Source organism: Simochromis diagramma, unplaced genomic scaffold (genome assembly GCF_900408965.1).
Source record: "Simochromis diagramma unplaced genomic scaffold, fSimDia1.1 OVJJ01000440.1, whole genome shotgun sequence".
Classification (NCBI taxonomy): domain Eukaryota; kingdom Metazoa; phylum Chordata; class Actinopteri; order Cichliformes; family Cichlidae; genus Simochromis; species Simochromis diagramma.
In genome coordinates this window covers 1-17,704 of record NW_024387264.1, presented here as the reverse complement: position 1 = coordinate 17,704, position 17,704 = coordinate 1, and the positions used below count along the sequence as shown (strand labels likewise).

The following is a 17,704-nucleotide window of genomic DNA, read 5'->3' as shown; positions in this document are numbered from 1 at the left end:
AAAGGTAAACCTGTTTCTCCATCACAGCTCTGATGATCCAGTAAGGACATCTCCTGGTTTCATCTTCATGTTTCCCTCTCACCAGATAACCAAACCGACATCATGACCAGCAGCTTTACAGCTGTGGCTCCAGCAAACATCAGCTGATACTAGAAAGTAATATTAAATAAATTCTAACAACAGCTGATCAAGCTTAAACGTGCTGCTGTTGTTTAGCACGACATCCGCTGGTTTCTTCTTTCTGGCGCAAAGAGGGTGATAAACAAACACAAGAGAAAAGCCGATCAGCTGATCATTGATCAGTTTCATGATTGAAGTAGAAACAGGAGAGGCAGGGGGAGAGGATGAGAGAAGAAGAGGCAGCTGTGCAGCAAAGACACAGAATAACTCCAGCTGTGTGTCTTTTTCATTGTAGCTGAAGTCCGGGACAAACTGTTCCTTTTCACCTCAATAAGAAACGCGTAATATTTTCTCTGAATACGAGACAATTCCGTCTTTTTACGGGACGGTTGGCAACTCTAATAATTAACCTTATGAATAAAATAAAGTTCACTATCACTAACATCAAAGCACCCACCCAGCTGTATAGAAACTCCGTCATGCTAGCTAGTACACAGTACGAGTTATTGTAACTGACTGTAAAAAGTCAGCACAATGAAAATAAACTAAAAATAAACTAATAAACTAAACTTGGTTTATATCTGGGTCAGATAGACTGCAGGTCATAACTTCTTACCTGAAATTCAGTTCACCTGAATGCAAATGCAAACAAAACAGTATGCCCGATGGCCAGTCCAGCTATAACTCTGACTGTTCTCACCATTCGTCGGTTCTGTCTATCCGAGATTTTTCTTGGTCTGCCACTTCGAGCCTTAACTTGAACTGAGCCTGTGGTCTTCCATGTTCTCAATATGTTCCTAACTGTGGAAACAGACAGCTTAAATCTCTGAGACAGCTTTCTGTATCCTTCCCCTAAACCATGATGGTGAACAATCTTTGTCTCCAGGTCATTTGAGAGTTGTTTTGAGACCCCCATGTTGCTACTCTTCAGAGAAAATTAAAAGATGAGGGAAACTTACAATTGACCCCCTTAATCATTCACCTGTGTATGTAGGTCAGGGGTCACTGAGGTTACCGAGCCAATTTGAGTTCCAATAATTAGTTCTACAGGTTTTGGAATCAATAAAATGACAAAAGTGCCGAAATTTATACACTTGCCTGATTTTGGTTAAACAATTTTTGCATACTTTCTGTAAATCCAATAAACTTCATTTCACTTCTCAAAAATCACTGTGTGTGTCTCCTATATGATATATTTAACTATATATATTTATACAGGAAAAATAATGACTATTAACAAGATTTCCCAAACTTTGGCATCCCACTGTAATTCAGGGTCATTTTGCAGTTGGATTAAGAGTGCTTTTCTGAGACACCGACCGAGGCTTCCCTTGCACAAGTAAAATTGATCGATCGCTGTTTGTCTTGCTTCCTTGTCATTAACGGGAATAAGTCTCTGAACCAGCGGGGCCTGTGGAAGTGCAGACCCAGCACTCATGACTAATTAATTATTACAACTATAAACGATCTCCGGGGATCAGTCAAGTCACACAGGTTCATAATTTCATAATCAGTGTTGATGGAACAGCCCCAGATTAATTCACTGTTTTATACATAAGAGCGATTTTCACAGCATTCAATTACAGAAGAAGATGTCTATGAAGTTGCTTAAAGGCACTTCAGAAACAGAGTTTTGTCTGTTGTTGCCAGGACAGACTCAGAAAGAGCATTAACAGGTATGCATGTAAATGTTTATTAACACTTACATAGTGTTCATATTTCATTCATTCACAGAATAATTTCACTCATTATCATTGTCGTTGTGTTTAATTTTTTTACAGAGATATAAAAAACCAAGCAAAACAAAACAGTGTTGATAAATGCACAATGGACACACAGGAACCAAGCAAAACACCAAGAGGCTGTTTAAAGAGGCTCTCACTGAGAGAAGAGTACAGATGCTCAGCAAGGTGGAGCAGTTGAATATTGTAGGTGGAGGCTTCACATTGTCAGGTATCAAAAATAAGAACCATGATTTGAACTGAACCTGAGAACAGTCAGTACAGAAGCTCTTACAGTGGAGTGATGTTTGGGGACCAGAAAACAGTGCATTAGTTCATCACACTGCCCATTACTGCTGTAATGATTAATGCCACACTGTAGGTAGTTGTGCTTTCATGTACTCATGTTTTTATACTTTTGTTACTGAGCATAAAGTGCTGTATGAACCACAGTGTCAGGTTTCCCTAAAATCACAGTGTTGCTTAATTTGAGCCAAACTGGTGGATCTAAACATTCCCAGTCAAACTTGTACCAAAACAGTATCAGTGTACAAACATCTGTATCATCTGTACAACTGTGTAAACATTTTTGTTTATTATTGTTTTTGTATACAAAATTAGTTTAAGATGTTTTTGCTGGTGTCAAAGGTCAAAGCAGGTCAAATCTGACCTGAACAGTGTGTCAGGTAAAAGATAAGTTGAAGAGGTTGTCAAACTTCTCAGTGCAGGATCAGAGAGAGAGAAATATGTGAGTCTATAACAGTTTGTTCAATCTGTTAAATCTGATGAGCTGGATTTACACACTAAAAAATGTCAGACAAAGAGAAGATTTTTATACAAACTGTTTTCCAGTGGACTGTACTTAAAGAGTAAAAAGTCACATAAAGTAAATAAATAAATTCATTTCAACATAAAAGAGTTCTATTTAATTAGCTGAACTTGAAGCTCCAACACAAAAACACTCACTGACTCTGAGATCAGAGCTCAGAAATTCATGTGTGTTTGTAACACAGTTTGACTTTGTGTCAGTAAATCTCATGAACAGCCTGAAGATGAATAAACTGTAGTTCAGAGTCACAGACAGCACAGACACACACTGTTGGTCTGAGTCTGCACATGATGATCATCGGAGTCGTCTGCTGGATGTTCAGGAGAGTTTCTGTCTGTCCTCAGATCGTCTGACTCACAGTTCAGCTATGGAGACTGAAGATGAAGATGATCATCATCATCACTTTCTTTCAGTCCTTGATTATCTGTCTTTCTTCGGTAGCAATTTTTAGCGGGCGGAGACTTAGAGTTGAGCTTTGAAAACCCTGCAGAACTTCGAACCTGCTTGTAATGTTTTATTCTCTGTTTTTGTATTCTTTTGTAGATCTCTCTGGAGATCAAAAAACCAACAGCAGCAACAAGTAGCACAACAAAAACTGACACACCAACGATCAGTCCAACAGATCCTCCTGTCTGACCTGCAGGTGAGAAACAGGTGTGAGGTGTCAGCTGTCAGTGAAGAACAGTACAGAATCCATTTCCAATTTAGTTTAGTTCAGGAGATTAGGTTAAAAAATAATTTACAACATGTAGAAATTGAGAAAATGTTCATACTGATTGATTTTTCTGTGCTTTTTCATGTAAAAACAGGAAATACGTGATCTGACCAAAATGGCAGCTGCCATCTTGTTTTCACCATTAAAAAAATAGATGAAAATAAAAATGTACTAATTAACAGGTCTAACAGCTCATTGAAAGTCAGGGTAAATGGACTGATTTATATATAGCACTTTTCTACTCTCCCAGAGCACTCAAAGTGCTGTATACAACATGCCTCATTCACCCCATTCACACAAGCTCTTCTAAACGCAAGTGCAAACTAACCAACATTCATACTCATCAGAGGGCAACTTGGGGTTAGTATATTGCCCAAGGATATTTGGCATGCAGACTGGAGAAGCCAAGGATCGAACCACCAACCTTCCAATCAGTAGCTGATCTGCTCTACCACCTAAGCCACAGCCACCCTAAAAAAAGAAATTGAGGTCCCCTTTTTTTAAGCGCAGCCCAGGACCTCACTAGCTGGGGAGCCCCAGGGTCGATTTGAACCAGCGCCGTCTGCATTTAGGTCAAGTTGGTTTCATCCAGCTATTCTACATAATTTGACCTGTTTGGCTGCAGATCTGTGAGAACTCATTAAACCATGTCTGAGACTTTTGGAAGGTCAAATCCTCGAGTCTCTGAAAATGTGTTTATTTATTATGAGGCTGTCACACCAACCAAACTACACTGTGTACACAATTTACAATTTACATATATGAAGCACTTCAAACAGTGCAAACTGACAGACTGCTTTCAAAATTACAGCTGAAAGACGAGTTTTTCAATATCTCAGTGAGCTCAGTGTGATTGTGTCATTAACCCTGATAATTATTGAATTAATTTCTGTAAAATTTACAATATTCAATGCAGTTGTTACACATACAAACTGTGGATTGTGGCTTTTATGGAATTTACAAGTTTATCAGCTCGTATGTTCTCAACCATGAATTAATTAATTTAAAAACAAAATTCAGAGGAGATGATGATGTAAGAGAACAACAATTTATCACAGCTGGTCCAGATGTGTCAGGGATCACTGATGATTTCAGCATGATAGGTTCAAAGCCACACTGCAATCAGTCTCCTCTAGACTGTTCAGAACTGAAATTTGGAAACTTACAGATCAGTAACCCCACTCAGCTGGATGGTCAGGGATCAAAGTACCAGTCTCAAGAACATTAAAGAAAGAGGCAGCCATCTTTATAACACAGCAACACAGCTACAGTAAAGATATATACATTACAATAAACACTGTCTGTGTCCAGATAAGCTGCCAGCTTAGTTTGATTTGACCTAAACCTGACAGAGTGACAGCAGCCGCCCTCTCTCTGTAACAGCAACAACATGCAGGGAGTCTGCTCAGCTACACATGGATTAAACTCTACGGTTAAACTATCAGGACATAATAGAAGTCAGTGAAGTAATAAATAACAAACTAGCTCAGCTGGAGTCTCACATTGTCACAGATGAGGATGATAACACTGACTCCAGAGTGAGCAGGACACATCTGTGCTAAAGAAAACTGATGGAGGCCATCTGAGTGTGGGTGGATGCTGGACTACAGCAGTCAATCAAACAGTTAATCCTTCAACACTCCATTTACACTGCTTGATGCACTTTGATGCAAGTTGTGTATTGTGTATATATAAAGTGTAACTTGATTAGGTGGGACAGAGAGCTGTGATCACAGATCACAGGTACAGCTGAGTTTTAGCCTGATGCTAAAGAAGCACATTTTCAAACACATGATGATTTCACTTTTCAAAAGTCTCAAAAATATATTTTAATGAGCTCTCACAGATCTTTACTCTTTCTTTCTGCTAGTTGAGCCAAACGTGACCCCTGACCTATACCCCTACATAGGTTGTTAAAGATGTCCTGGGAATTAACTAGTAATTTTTATATAAAGTATCACAAACATTTTAACAGGTTAAAATCTGTAAAATCACATATGTAGAACACTTGATGGTTTCCTGGTGTAGAGTCACAGGATTTGGACATTTTCCTGCAAATATGTTGGATTTTTTTTTTGTTCAAATGTAGTTACTTTTATTATTCAGTACTGTTAATGTGCATAATCCACTGTTGTACTCACTGTTTTGTTTTTCCTGTGTTTGATGCTCAGAGTCTCTACAAGTCATCAATGTCAATGACCAAGCAAATAAGGAGCCCCAGAAATCTGAGAAATTGCTGAGTGGACTGTACCAAGAGTACTGTATCCTGGGGGAATTATGATGTTGTTTATGTTTAATATTTATATTGTTTATTTTCCATTTGAGTTTGGTTGAGTTGTTCTGGATTTTATTAGTTAACCTGTTATCATACACCAGGTCACCAGGTGTATGATAACAGTGATAGCATCAATTAAAGGTTTAGCCACATGCTAAATAAACCCTATGTTCAGGAATTAAAGGATGAATAGTTGCCTTTGTCTTTTATCAGATGCAAAAACTTTCCTGAAAGGATAGAGATCAAAACTTATTACTCGCTCATGTCACCTTAAGACACACGCACTCACACACGAAAAGTAAGAAAACAATTATTTATGAAATATTAATATATAAACCCACTTCACAAATCGCTACCTTATCGTGGTGGAGGGGTTTGTGTGTCCCAGGGATCCCATGAGCTGTTGTCTGGGGGCTTCTGCCCCATGGTAAGGTCTTCTTTAGCAAATTGGTCCAGGGTGAGGGTACAGATAAAGAGCGATTCAGAGAACCGTTATGAGCAGAACACCAAGAGAACAATTCACCCTTCTTGGATTGCTGGAGGGTGCTCCGCCTAGGGACTCTATTGTTCTACTGGGAGACTTCAATCCTCATGTGGACAATGACAGTGAGACCTGGAGGGGAGTGATTGGGAGGATCTGAACCCAAGTGCTGTTTCGTTGTTGGACATCTGGGCAAACCACAGTTTGGCCATTACGAACACCATGTTCGAATATAAGATTGTCCATAAGTACACGTTGCATGAGAATGGCCACAGGTCAATTGATTTTTTAATCGTATTAGCAGACCTGCGGCCATATGTTCTGGACACTCGGGTAAAGAAAGGGGCTGAGCTGTGACCACCTGGTGGTGAGTTGGTTCAAGTGGTGGGGGAGAACACTGGACAGACCTAGCGCGTCTAAAGGTATGGTGAGGGTGTGCTGGGAAAGCCTAGCAGAGGCCCCAGTCTGTGAGATCTTCCAAGCACACCTTCAGCAGAGCTTCAACAGCATTCCGAGGGACACTGGGGACATTGAGTCTGAATGGACCATGTTCAGCATCTCCATTGCCGAAGCCGCTGCACTGAGCTGCGGCTGCAAGGTGGTTGGTGCCTGTTGCGGTGGTAACCCCTGAACCAAATGGTGGACACCAGAGGTGTCAGACGACTCAGGAGGGGAAAGCGGCACTCTACCTGCACTGTGTATAGTGCGAGTGGAGTGCCTGCTGACTTTGACTGAGAAAATTGTTGGGCGGTGGAAGAAATACTTTGACAACCTCCTGAACCCCACTCGCACGTCTTCCGTGGAGGAAGCAGAGTCTGGGGATGCCCCACCAATCTCCGGGGATGAGGTCACTGAGGCAGTTAAACAACTCCTTGGTGGCAGAGCTCTTGAGGTGGGTGAGGTCCGCCCTCAGTTTCTGAAGGCTCTGGATGTTGTAGGGCTTTCCTGGTTGAGATGCCTCTACAGTGTTGTGTGGAGATCAGGGGCAGCGCCCCTGGATTTGCAGACTGGGGCGGTGTTTCCCATCTTTAAGAAAGTGTTCCAACTATAGGGTAATCACACTCCTAAGCCTCCCTGGGAAACTCTATGCCAGGGTGCTGGAAAGGAGAGTCCATTCGAACCTCAGATACATACATTGATAAGTACACAGACTCAGTCTGCGGATTTATCAAGAAATGCGTGGAAGACGTCGTCCCATCCAGAACAGTTATGGTCTACCTAAATCAAAAACCATGGATTAACAATGATGTTCGCACGGCACTGGCAGCACAGAACACTGCTTTTGCTTTCATGAACACATCGGACTACAAACACGCACATTACCAACTCTGGAAGACAATTAAAGCAGCCAAACCTAAGCAAAGGGATAGAGTGGAACAACAATTTGAGAACTCTCAGAGAATGTGGCAGGGACTAAACACAGTCACAGACTTTAAAGGAAGAATCAGCACACCACAGACCACGGCCTCTCTGTGTGAGGATCTAAACGTATTCTACGCTAGATTCCACACAGTGAACACCACGAGACCGGACAGTTTATGCATTGGGAATGACGTTAGCGTGCACACTGTGTCTGAGGAGGATGTGCGCAGGTGCTTCAGACAGATGAATACACGCAAAGCTAGCATTCTGGACGGGATTCCTGGTTGTGTCCTCAAGTCATGCGCGGCTCAGCCGGCTGGAGTGTTCACACATATCTTCAACCTTTCCCTCTCTCTTTCTGTAGTCCCAGCCTCCTTCAAAACAGCCACCATTGTCCCTGTACCCAAATCCTCCACCATCTCATCACTGAACGTCTGGCGACCAGTAGCCCTCCCCCCCATTGTGAGAAAATGCTTTGAGAGGCTGGTCAGGGACTTCATCTGCTCTGGACTACCCAACTCACTGGACCCTCTAAAATTTGAATACCACCCCAACAGGTCCACTGATGATGCCATAGCCCTGACACTACATACTGCCCTGTCACACCTGGATAAGAGAGACATGTATGTGAGAATGCTGTTGGTAGATTACAGCTTAGCATTCAATACCATCATTCCATCGAAGCTGGACAGGAAACTGCAGGATCTAGGACTGAGCAGATCTCTTTGCAGCTGGATCTTTAACTTCCTGTCAGACAGATGCCAAGTGGTCAGATTGGGCAGCATCACCTCATCACCTGTCATAATGAACACTGGTGCTCCACAGGGGTGTGTACTGAGCTCTCTCCTGTATTCACTCTACACCCATGACTGCACAGCCAATAGCAACTGGAACATCATCGTGAAGTTTGCGGATGACACAAAAGTGGTGGGTCTTATCACCAAAGGTGCTGAGGCAGCTTACAGGGGGAGGTCAGCACACTGACCCACTGGTGTCAAGAGAACCATCTCACCCTCAACATCACGAATACAAAGGAGTTGATAGTTGACTTCCAGAGGGATAAAGAAGCACATACCCCCATCACCATCAACGGTGCTGCTGTGGAGAGAGTGAGCAGCTTCTGTTTCCTAGGTGTACATCTGGTAGAGGATCTTTCGTGGTCAGTACACATAAACAAAAAAATGTGAAGAAGGCGCAGCAGCGCCTCTTCTTCCTCGGGAGACAGAAGGAGATTTGGCAGGAGCCCCCGCATCCTCAGGACCTTCTATCACTGTGCCATTGAGAGCATCCTCACTGGATGCATCACCACCTGGTATGGCAACAGCACCGCTTACAACCGCAAAGCTCTCCAGAGAGTGGTATGGTGTTCTGAACGGATAATTGGAGGTGAGCTTCCCTCCCTCCAAGACATCTACAAGAAGCAGTGCCTGAGGAAAGCGGGGAGGATCATCAAAGACTCCAGGCACCCTAGCCATAAACTGTTCAGACCACCATGTTTTTTTATGATACATACATACATTTTGTGTGCATACATCCTTAAAATTGTACATATATTTTTTCTCATAATTCTCACATTCCTGCTCTTATAATTGGCTTGTTTCTTACACTTCTTGTATTTTGCGCACCACTGTTGCTTGTGAAGCTTGTACAAACGAATCTCACTCACATGTGCTGTACCAGTGTACCAATAATGTGACGTGACAATAAAAGTGATTTGATTTGATTTTTTGATTTGATACAGAAGGAACAATCCGGTTTTGTTCCCAGTGGGTGATGGGCTCCACCAGGGCTGCCCTTTGTCACCGATTCTGTTCATACTTTATATGGTCAGAATTTCTAGGTGTAGCCACGTGGCGGAAGGTTTTCACTTGGGTGGTCTCAAAATCTCATATCTGGTTTTCGTGGATGATGTGGCTGTTAGAAAGCCCACTGTTTACACATTATTTGCTTGGTTGAAGTGTTGTGGTTTGTTTATAGATAGTGTTTGCGCTGTGGAAATTGATATGTCCTACGTCATTGAACTCACCATATCTATGCTGATGCTCCTTGAATGCACCACTCTATGCCGTGTGCTGCTAGTCTGCCTTGTAGCTGCTGATAGCCAGCATTGCTCCTTGTGTCCTCTCATCAGCATTTCGTGGGTTTTGGTTTATTGCTGTGTGTGAATGCCAGAAGGTGGGTTCTGTTTACATGATGTTGTGTATGTCAGATGCTATTGTGTGTATTTTGTTCCCTCGTGACTATGCTAATGTTATCTTATGCTAATGCGCTAATACGCTATGTAAGCTACTAAGCTAGTTAATGCTAATTATAAATCTTGTGTAATTATTGAAGTTGTTATAGATGTGAGTGTTGAATACAGTTCCTTGTGCTATCTCTGTGCTAGAATAATGTCTGGGCATGTTGAATGTTTTATGTGTGCTGTACTGATAGTTGCTTTATGTATCATTACTACAGACCACAGCTGAATAAATCTCCTAAACTTGGAAGCTGCCTCCGTGTTCTTTAACCGGAACACACCCACCATACCTTGCCGCTCTAAATCAAATCAGCTAAACTCCCGGAGACAACATTCTCTCCATTTTATGGTCCTTCGAGCCGGAGTAGAGTACTGATTAAGGTATGGAACAGACAGATGTCCAGGCTGACTCAGCACCCCCACGTGTTTCGCAGAGACAGCGACGGCCACCTGCTTACCTTACCGATTATGAGGTTTCAACACTCCCTCTTGAGGGACAAACTCAAACCAGGCAACAGGCTACTGCTTCTCAGTGTTCACATAGTGGTAAAACACGCTCATCCCAGAGGAGCTCCAGCTCCAGATCCACAAGGGCATCACGCTCGTCGATAGGCAGATTCCCTTCCCACGCATTATCAGACCTGGAAACAGCCCAGCTCGAAGAGCGAGTGAAGCAGATGGAACTTGAGGAATTCCAACAGCACCTAGAAGAGGATCAACAAATCGAATATGAGTGTCAACGACTTCAAGCTCAAGCCAGAGAGGCCCAGCAGCTACAGGAAGAAGCCATTAGAACCCAAGAGTCATTGAGCAGACAGCTGGAGAGGCGACGACAGCTAAAGAAGAGGGTAAACGAGTTGGAGATAGCCAAGATGGTTACTTCTCTCCTTAAAGAGAAAGCACAAGAACCCAGTGGTTCCAGAGTCTCATCCATGCCCATCGGAGAATAGTAATTCGAGCACCCATGCAGCTCTACCTTCAGTCGGTCCCGTGGGTCAGCCTCCTGTACCGCTAGTCGCTCCACCCTCAACACTTACTGTGGCTCAGCCTCCAGCGCCCGTGGTAGCTCCACCTCCAGTAACCATGGCCTCGCATCCATTGCATTCTCAATGCATGCCCCAAGTGCTGCACCCAACTGTTCCAGCTGGACCTCGGTCTACTACCTTTGCACCTGATATCTTTTACCAGGCATCTACTCCATTCTCAGTTCAGCCATCGCAGTACGCTCGTGCAGCCTGCACTAACCCTGCCGAAGCAGAGTTATCTTGCACTCCCACCCGGACTAAGTCCAAGCTACATCAACTACCGACAGCTAATGCCTACCCTTTCCTCGCCACAGGGTTATGGCATTCCCAAACCTATGATTCCCTCCTTTGAGAGTGGCCGTGAAAGTGACTTTGCCTTATTGAAAATGGCCCTTGACAACCTGTTGAACAGTCATCCACACCTGAATGAGCAGTATAAATATCAAGTGCTGCTTGGGCACCTACGGCTACCTAGTGCAATCCAGCTGGCTAAGGCATACATGCACGACCCAACGCCGTACACCACAGCCATGCACGCCCTGCAGGACAAGTATGGGCAACCCCGTCAGCTCGTCCAAAGCGAATTGGGCATAATTCTGAATGCTCCAGCTATCAAATTCGGTGACGCAGAAGCCTTTGATGCATTTGCCTTGTCTATCCAATCTCCAGTAGGGATGCTTAGGACACTGGAGGGCCAGAACGGCTTTGAGCTAAGATGTGGGTCTCATGTCGACCGACTACTGAGTAAGATGCCACCCAGTTATCGCGATGGGTTTGTAGAGCATTGCCTGAACCAAGGCATTCTTCGGACAGGTACTGACCAAACCTATACCCTGCCTGATCTGAGTTCCTGGCTGCAGATGAAATCCCAAGCGAAGCGCATCGCAGGTAGAGCTGCTTCACTCTATAGTCCTGAAGCTTATAAGCTGACAAAGAAAGACCAGCGTCTTCCCAATAAACCAAAGGAGAAATCTACAGCCTTCTTCCTGACTTCCCGGGAAACCCCCAGCGCAGAAGGGAGTTCTTTCCGACCAAAGACCTCATCCAGACCAAAATCATACTGTCCGCGCTGTGAGAATAAGGAGCATTTCCTGAACGCTTGTGTAGAGTTTAAGAAACTGACCACTGACCAGATGGTGAGGTGGTTAACTGATGAACAGCGGTGTTGGAAATGTGGAAGAAATCACCAGCCGGAGGTTTGCACCCTCAAACGACCTTGTAATACCTGCAGAGAGCAACACCTGACTGTACTGCATGATGCTGTCCAGCAGATCCAGAAGAGTGTGCTCATGATGACTGCTCCGACTACAACAGTGTACTTGGATAGGCCAAATCGTTCCCCCAAGGTGATGCTGAAGGTTGTAAAGGTTTTGCTGTACAACAGGGACCAAACATTGGAGACTCATGCAATACTTGATGATGGCTCAGAACGAAGCATCATTTTACCACAAGCTGTTCGACGCTTAAAACTCACCCCAGAGCCTGAGACGCTTACCCTGCGGACTGTCCACCAAGAGGTAGTGCAGCTTCGTGGCGCCTCAGTCTCCTTCCAAGTGTCTTCCCCCTACAAACCTGGGGAGAAGTATCATATACAAAAGGCATTCACCGCCGATGCCCTTGGTCTCTCAGAACATTCCTATCCGGTGAGGATTCTCCAACGCCGCTATAAACACCTGCGTGACTTACCTCTGCCTTTGGTAGACCATGTTCAACCTCTGCTGCTTATCGGCTCTGACATGCCTCATCTCCTGGCCCCTACAGAACCAGTTCATCTGGGCCCGACAGGGGGACCCATCGCTGTCCATACCAAGCTTGGTTGATCGCTCCAAGGTCCCATCAGTATCGACCAGACTCCTGCAACTGAGCAGCAGTGCCTGTTCACAACAACCGTTGTGCCAACCAGTGAGCTTCTCAGGAATGTTGAGCGTCTCTGGCAGATTGATACGCTCCCTTATGCGAGCGAGAAGCAGGTAACCCGATCGAAGCAAGATCAGCAAGCTCTGAACCTAGTCCAGACATCCACTATCAGGGTCACTGTCGATGGGACACAGAGGTATGCCACACCACTGCTTCGTCGCGCCAACTCCGCCACACTTCAAGCTCCTATGGAAGCAGTTTTGCCAAGTCTGCGCAGTACAGAGAGGAGACTTGTCAAAGACCCACAACGTGCCGAAGTGTATTGTCAGGAGATTCAGAAACTAGAGAAGTTGGGCTATGTAGCTGTGGTGCCACATGAGATAGCTAGAACCACTGCAGAATCCTGGTTCATACCTCACCACATGGTGCGACACAATAACAAGGACAGGATCGTCTTTAACTGCTCTTTCCAGTACGAAGGGAAGTCCCTCAACTCTATTCTCCTCCCTGGACCTGCCCTAGGTCCATCTTTGCTAGGAGTTCTTCTTCGGTTTCGACAGTATCCAGTTGCTGTGAGTGGCGACATCAAAGGTATGTTCCACCAGTTACGCCTGTTGCCAGCAGACAAACCAGTGCTGCGCTTCCTCTGGCGGGACATGAAGAGGAATGAAGAGCCGAAGATCTATGAATGGCAAGTGCTACCATTTGGCACTACATGCAGTCCTTGCTGCGCCATCTATGCACTGCAGCAGCACGTCCGGGACACTTGTGGGTCCAATCATGACCTCGTCCATTGTGTAGAGCAGTCGTTCTACGTGGATAACTGTCTCCGCAGCACCCACTCCCAAGAGGAGGCTAAGGCCCTAGTCGACAGTCTGCGCCAGCTGCTCCACACCGGGGGCTTTGAGATACGTCAATGGGCCAGCAACATCCCTGCTGTCATTGAACATCTTCCATCCAATGTCAGATCTGAGAGTAGTGACCTATGGCTCTCTCAGTCTAGCACGGACCTTTGGGAGCCAACTCTGGGATTGACATGGGATTGCCTTCGTGACTCCTTCAAATACAGACATCGACTGGGGGAGAGAACTGAACCCACACTGAGGAACGTCTACAAAACACTTGCGTGTCAGTATGATCCGCTAGGTTATATAGTACCGTTCACCACACGGGCCAAGATTCTGGTACAGGATCTTTGGAAGGACCAGCTCGGCTGGGACGACCCGATCCAGCCACCTAGCCTTCGTGACAGATGGCTTGCCTGGGAAAAGGAGATTCCTGATCTTATCCAAATGGAAATCCCCAGATGTTATGCACCAGCGTCTGCTGATTCATCTGCCTCGAGCAGAGATCTCCACATCTTTTGCGACGCTTCCGAGAGAGCGTATGGGTCTGTCGCTTACCTACGGACAGAAACTTCTCAGAAGGAAGTCTATGTTGCCTTTGTAATGGCTAGATCCCGAGTGGCCCCAAAGAAACAGTTGTCCATGCCACGGTTGGAGCTAAGTGCCGCTCTCACTGGTGCACAACTAGCTGGTCTCCTTCAAGCTGAGCTCACGCTGCCCATTCGAAAGGTTATTCTGTGGTCGGACTCTACTACCGTTCTCCACTGGATCAAGTCAGAAACTTGCAGCTATAAAGTTTTTGTGGGCACGCGGGTGGCAGAGATCCAGAGTCTTACAGATGGGAGTACCTGGAGATATGTGGATAGCGCGAATAACCCCGCTGATGACATTACCCGGGGCAAGACCTTGAAGGAGCTGTCACGACCACACCGGTGGCACCAAGGCCCTGAGTTTTTACGTCAATCCGAGGAACATTGGCCGACCAGCCCACCAGTATATCCAGAGCCAGAGGATGGTGAGCTGAAGAAATCATATTTCTGTGGACAGGTTAGGGTTAACTCCTGCCCTCAACTTCCTGAAATCAGCATGTTCTCTACCTGGAAGGATCTCATGAAGACAACAGCGCGGTCCCTACATGGGGCGGCTGACCCAAATTCAAGCTCGCACAGTGAAGCAGACGATTACATCAAAGCTGAGAAACTCCTCCTGATGAAGGCCCAGTCAGAGTCATTCCCAGATGAGGCTAATGCACTCAGGTCTAGCAGACCATTGCCAACCAACAGCCGTTTGGGAGGGAAGCAGTCAGACGGTATCAGAGGGACTGCAGGCAGTGTCAGGCTTGGCGTGCCAATCCTTCCATCCCAAAGATGGCAGATCTGCCACCAGCTCGTCTGCGTCTGTATAAACCACCCTTTTACTCGACTGTAGTCGATTGTTTTGGACCCTTTACTGTGAAAATTGGACGTCGAACAGAAAAGCGTTGGGGCATAGTCTTCAAATGCATGACGACCCGTTGTGTGCATCTAGACCTCCTCGAGAGCCTTGACACTGACTCCTTTCTGATGTCGTTAAGGCGCTTTATTGCCAGGAGAGGCAAACCCTTTGAGCTCCTGTGTGACAACGGGACAAATTTTGTCGGTGGAGCCCGAGAGCTCCATGAGGCCTTTGAGACCATGGCGCCTCAGTTGAAGGAGTGTTTGGCAGAGCAGCAGATTGCTTTCCGTTTCAACCCTCCCAGTGCTCCTCACTTCGGTGGTGCCTGGGAGAGAGAGGTCAGGTCCATAAAAACCGCTCTTAAGGTCGTACTCAAGGAGCAGACGGTCCCTGAAACTGTGCTTCGTACGGTCTTTGTGGAAGTGGAAGGCATCGTAAATGCTAAGCCTCTCGGCTACGTCTCATCAGACATAGCAGATCCAGACCCCATCACACCTAACATCCTGCTGATGGGACGCTATGATGCATCACTCCCTCAAGTGGTTTACGATCCCAGTAACCTTATTGGGAGTCGCAGATGGAGACATAGTCAAGTTCTTGTCGACCATTTCTGGTCCCGATTCATCCGTCACTACCTGCCTAACTTGCAAGAGAGACAGAAGTGGCAGAAGGATGCAGAATGCCTCAAACCGGACCAAGTGGTGCTCATAGTTGATCCTCAGCTCCCAAGAGCTTTATGGCCTGTTGGTAAGGTAACGACTACTTACCCTGGAGCTGATGGACGAATCCGGACTGCTGCCGTTAAGGTCAAAGATCGAACGTATATTCGACCGGTAGCCCGCTTGGTCTCACTCCCTATGCTTGAAGATGATAAGGATCCACGTACCTGAGTGGCCTTCTACCTTGGATTCGACTGTCTGTGCAGACAGTCGGGGGCGGCTGTGTTAGAAAGCCCACTGTTTACACATTATTTGCTTGGTTGAAGTGTTGTGGTTTGTTTATAGATAGTGTTTGCGCTGTGGAAATTGATATGTCCTACGTCATTGAACTCACCATATCTATGCTGACGCTCCTTGAATGCACCACTCTATGCCGTGTGCTGCTAGTCTGCCTTGTAGCTGCTGATAGCCAGCATTGCTCCTTGTGTCCTCTCATCAGCATTTCGTGGGTTTTGGTTTATTGCTGTGTGTGAATGCCAGAAGGTGGGTTCTGTTTACATGATGTTGTGTATGTCAGATGCTATTGTGTGTATTTTGTTCCCTCGTGACTATGCTAATGTTATCTTATGCTAATGCGCTAATACGCTATGTAAGCTACTAAGCTAGTTAATGCTAATTATAAATCTTGTGTAATTATTGAAGTTGTTATAGATGTGAGTATTGAATACAGTTCCTTGTGCTATCTCTGTGCTAGAATAATGTCTGGGCATGTTGAATGTTTTATGTGTGCTGTACTGATAGTTGCTTTATGTATCATTACTACAGACCACAGCTGAATAAATCTCCTAAACTTGGAAGCTGCCTCCGTGTTCTTTAACCGGAACACACCCACCATACCTTGCCGCTCTAAATCAAATCAGCTAAACTCCCGGAGACAACATTCTCTCCATTTTAGTGGCCTCCAGCTTTGTGTGAAGCTGTGGGAATGAAAATCAGCACCTCCAAATCTGAAGCCACGGTCCTCAGCCAGAAAATGGTGGAGTGCCCACTCCCGGTCAGGGACGAGTTCCTGCCCCAAGTGAAGTAGTTCAAGTATCTCAGGGTCTTGTTCACGAGTGACGTGAGAAGGGAGCGGGAGATCGATAGGCAGATTGGTGCTGCAGCTGCAGTGATGTGGACGCTATAATGATCCATCATGGCAAAAAGGGAGCTGAGTGTAAAATCAAACCTCTCAATTTACCTATCAATCTACGCCCCCACCCTCACCTATGGTCACGAGCTGTGGGTAGAGACCGAAAGAACTAGATCACGGATACAAGTGATCGAAATGAGCTTCCAAGGAAAGGGTGACTGGTCTCTCCCTTAGAGATAGGGTGAGAAGTTCAGCCATCCAGGAGGGGCTCAGAGGAGAACAAGCCACTTGAGGTGGTTCAGGCATCTGACAACATGCGTCCTGGGCGAGGTGTTCTGGGCATGTCCTAATGAGAGGAGGCCCCGGGGCAGACACAACAATATGCTGGAGAGATTATTCCTCTCAGATGACCAGATGTTCCCAGGACAAGCTGTTCCCAGGACAAGGTAGCTGGGGAGAGGGAGGTCTGGGCTTCTCTCCTTGGGCTGTGACCCGGCACCGATAAGTGGAAGAAGATGGATGGATGACATATAAACCAGGGAGAACCATGCATTGATTTCTAAAATCAGAGGAGCATATTTAACAGCTTGTGACTGCGCTGGATTCTGTGTGTTTAGCTGATCCAACATTCATTGTTATAAATGTATGTCTGTAATTTAGTGACTAAAAGACATACCATAGCACAAACAAACATCAACAACCAGGAAGCAGCTTCACCTCTGATCACACACACACTCAAATCTACTCACTCACCTGGAGGATCAAAAACAATCAAGTAAACAGTGTTGACGGGCTGCAATGAGTGTTTTTCTGCCACGCTGACATGACACACATATGCTCCAGTGTCTTTGATCGTCACATCCTTCAGAATCAAAGACACGTCTCCATCCTTCATCTGTCTGTCCTGCAGATCCACCCGGTTCTTAAAAGATGGATGCTGGAAAATTGGAAAAAATTGACCATTCCAGTATGAAAGGACATGTTCTGACTTCAGGTCAGCTCTGCTCCAC

At 45.5% G+C, this 17,704-nt stretch overlaps 2 long non-coding RNA genes across 2 annotated transcripts; both read left to right on the top strand.

Annotated features, from left to right (window-relative positions):
• The first annotated feature begins 9,425 nt into the window (after positions 1-9,425).
• LOC120715424 lies at positions 9,426-10,089 on the top strand. The gene is made up of 2 exons (XR_005691631.1): positions 9,426-9,678; positions 9,961-10,089. It is a non-coding gene; the product is annotated as an uncharacterized LOC120715424 (long non-coding RNA).
• A 5,913-nt stretch (positions 10,090-16,002) lies between these two features.
• LOC120715423 lies at positions 16,003-16,516 on the top strand. The gene is made up of 2 exons (XR_005691630.1): positions 16,003-16,105; positions 16,388-16,516. It is a non-coding gene; the product is annotated as an uncharacterized LOC120715423 (long non-coding RNA).
• The last annotated feature ends 1,188 nt before the right edge of the window (positions 16,517-17,704 follow it).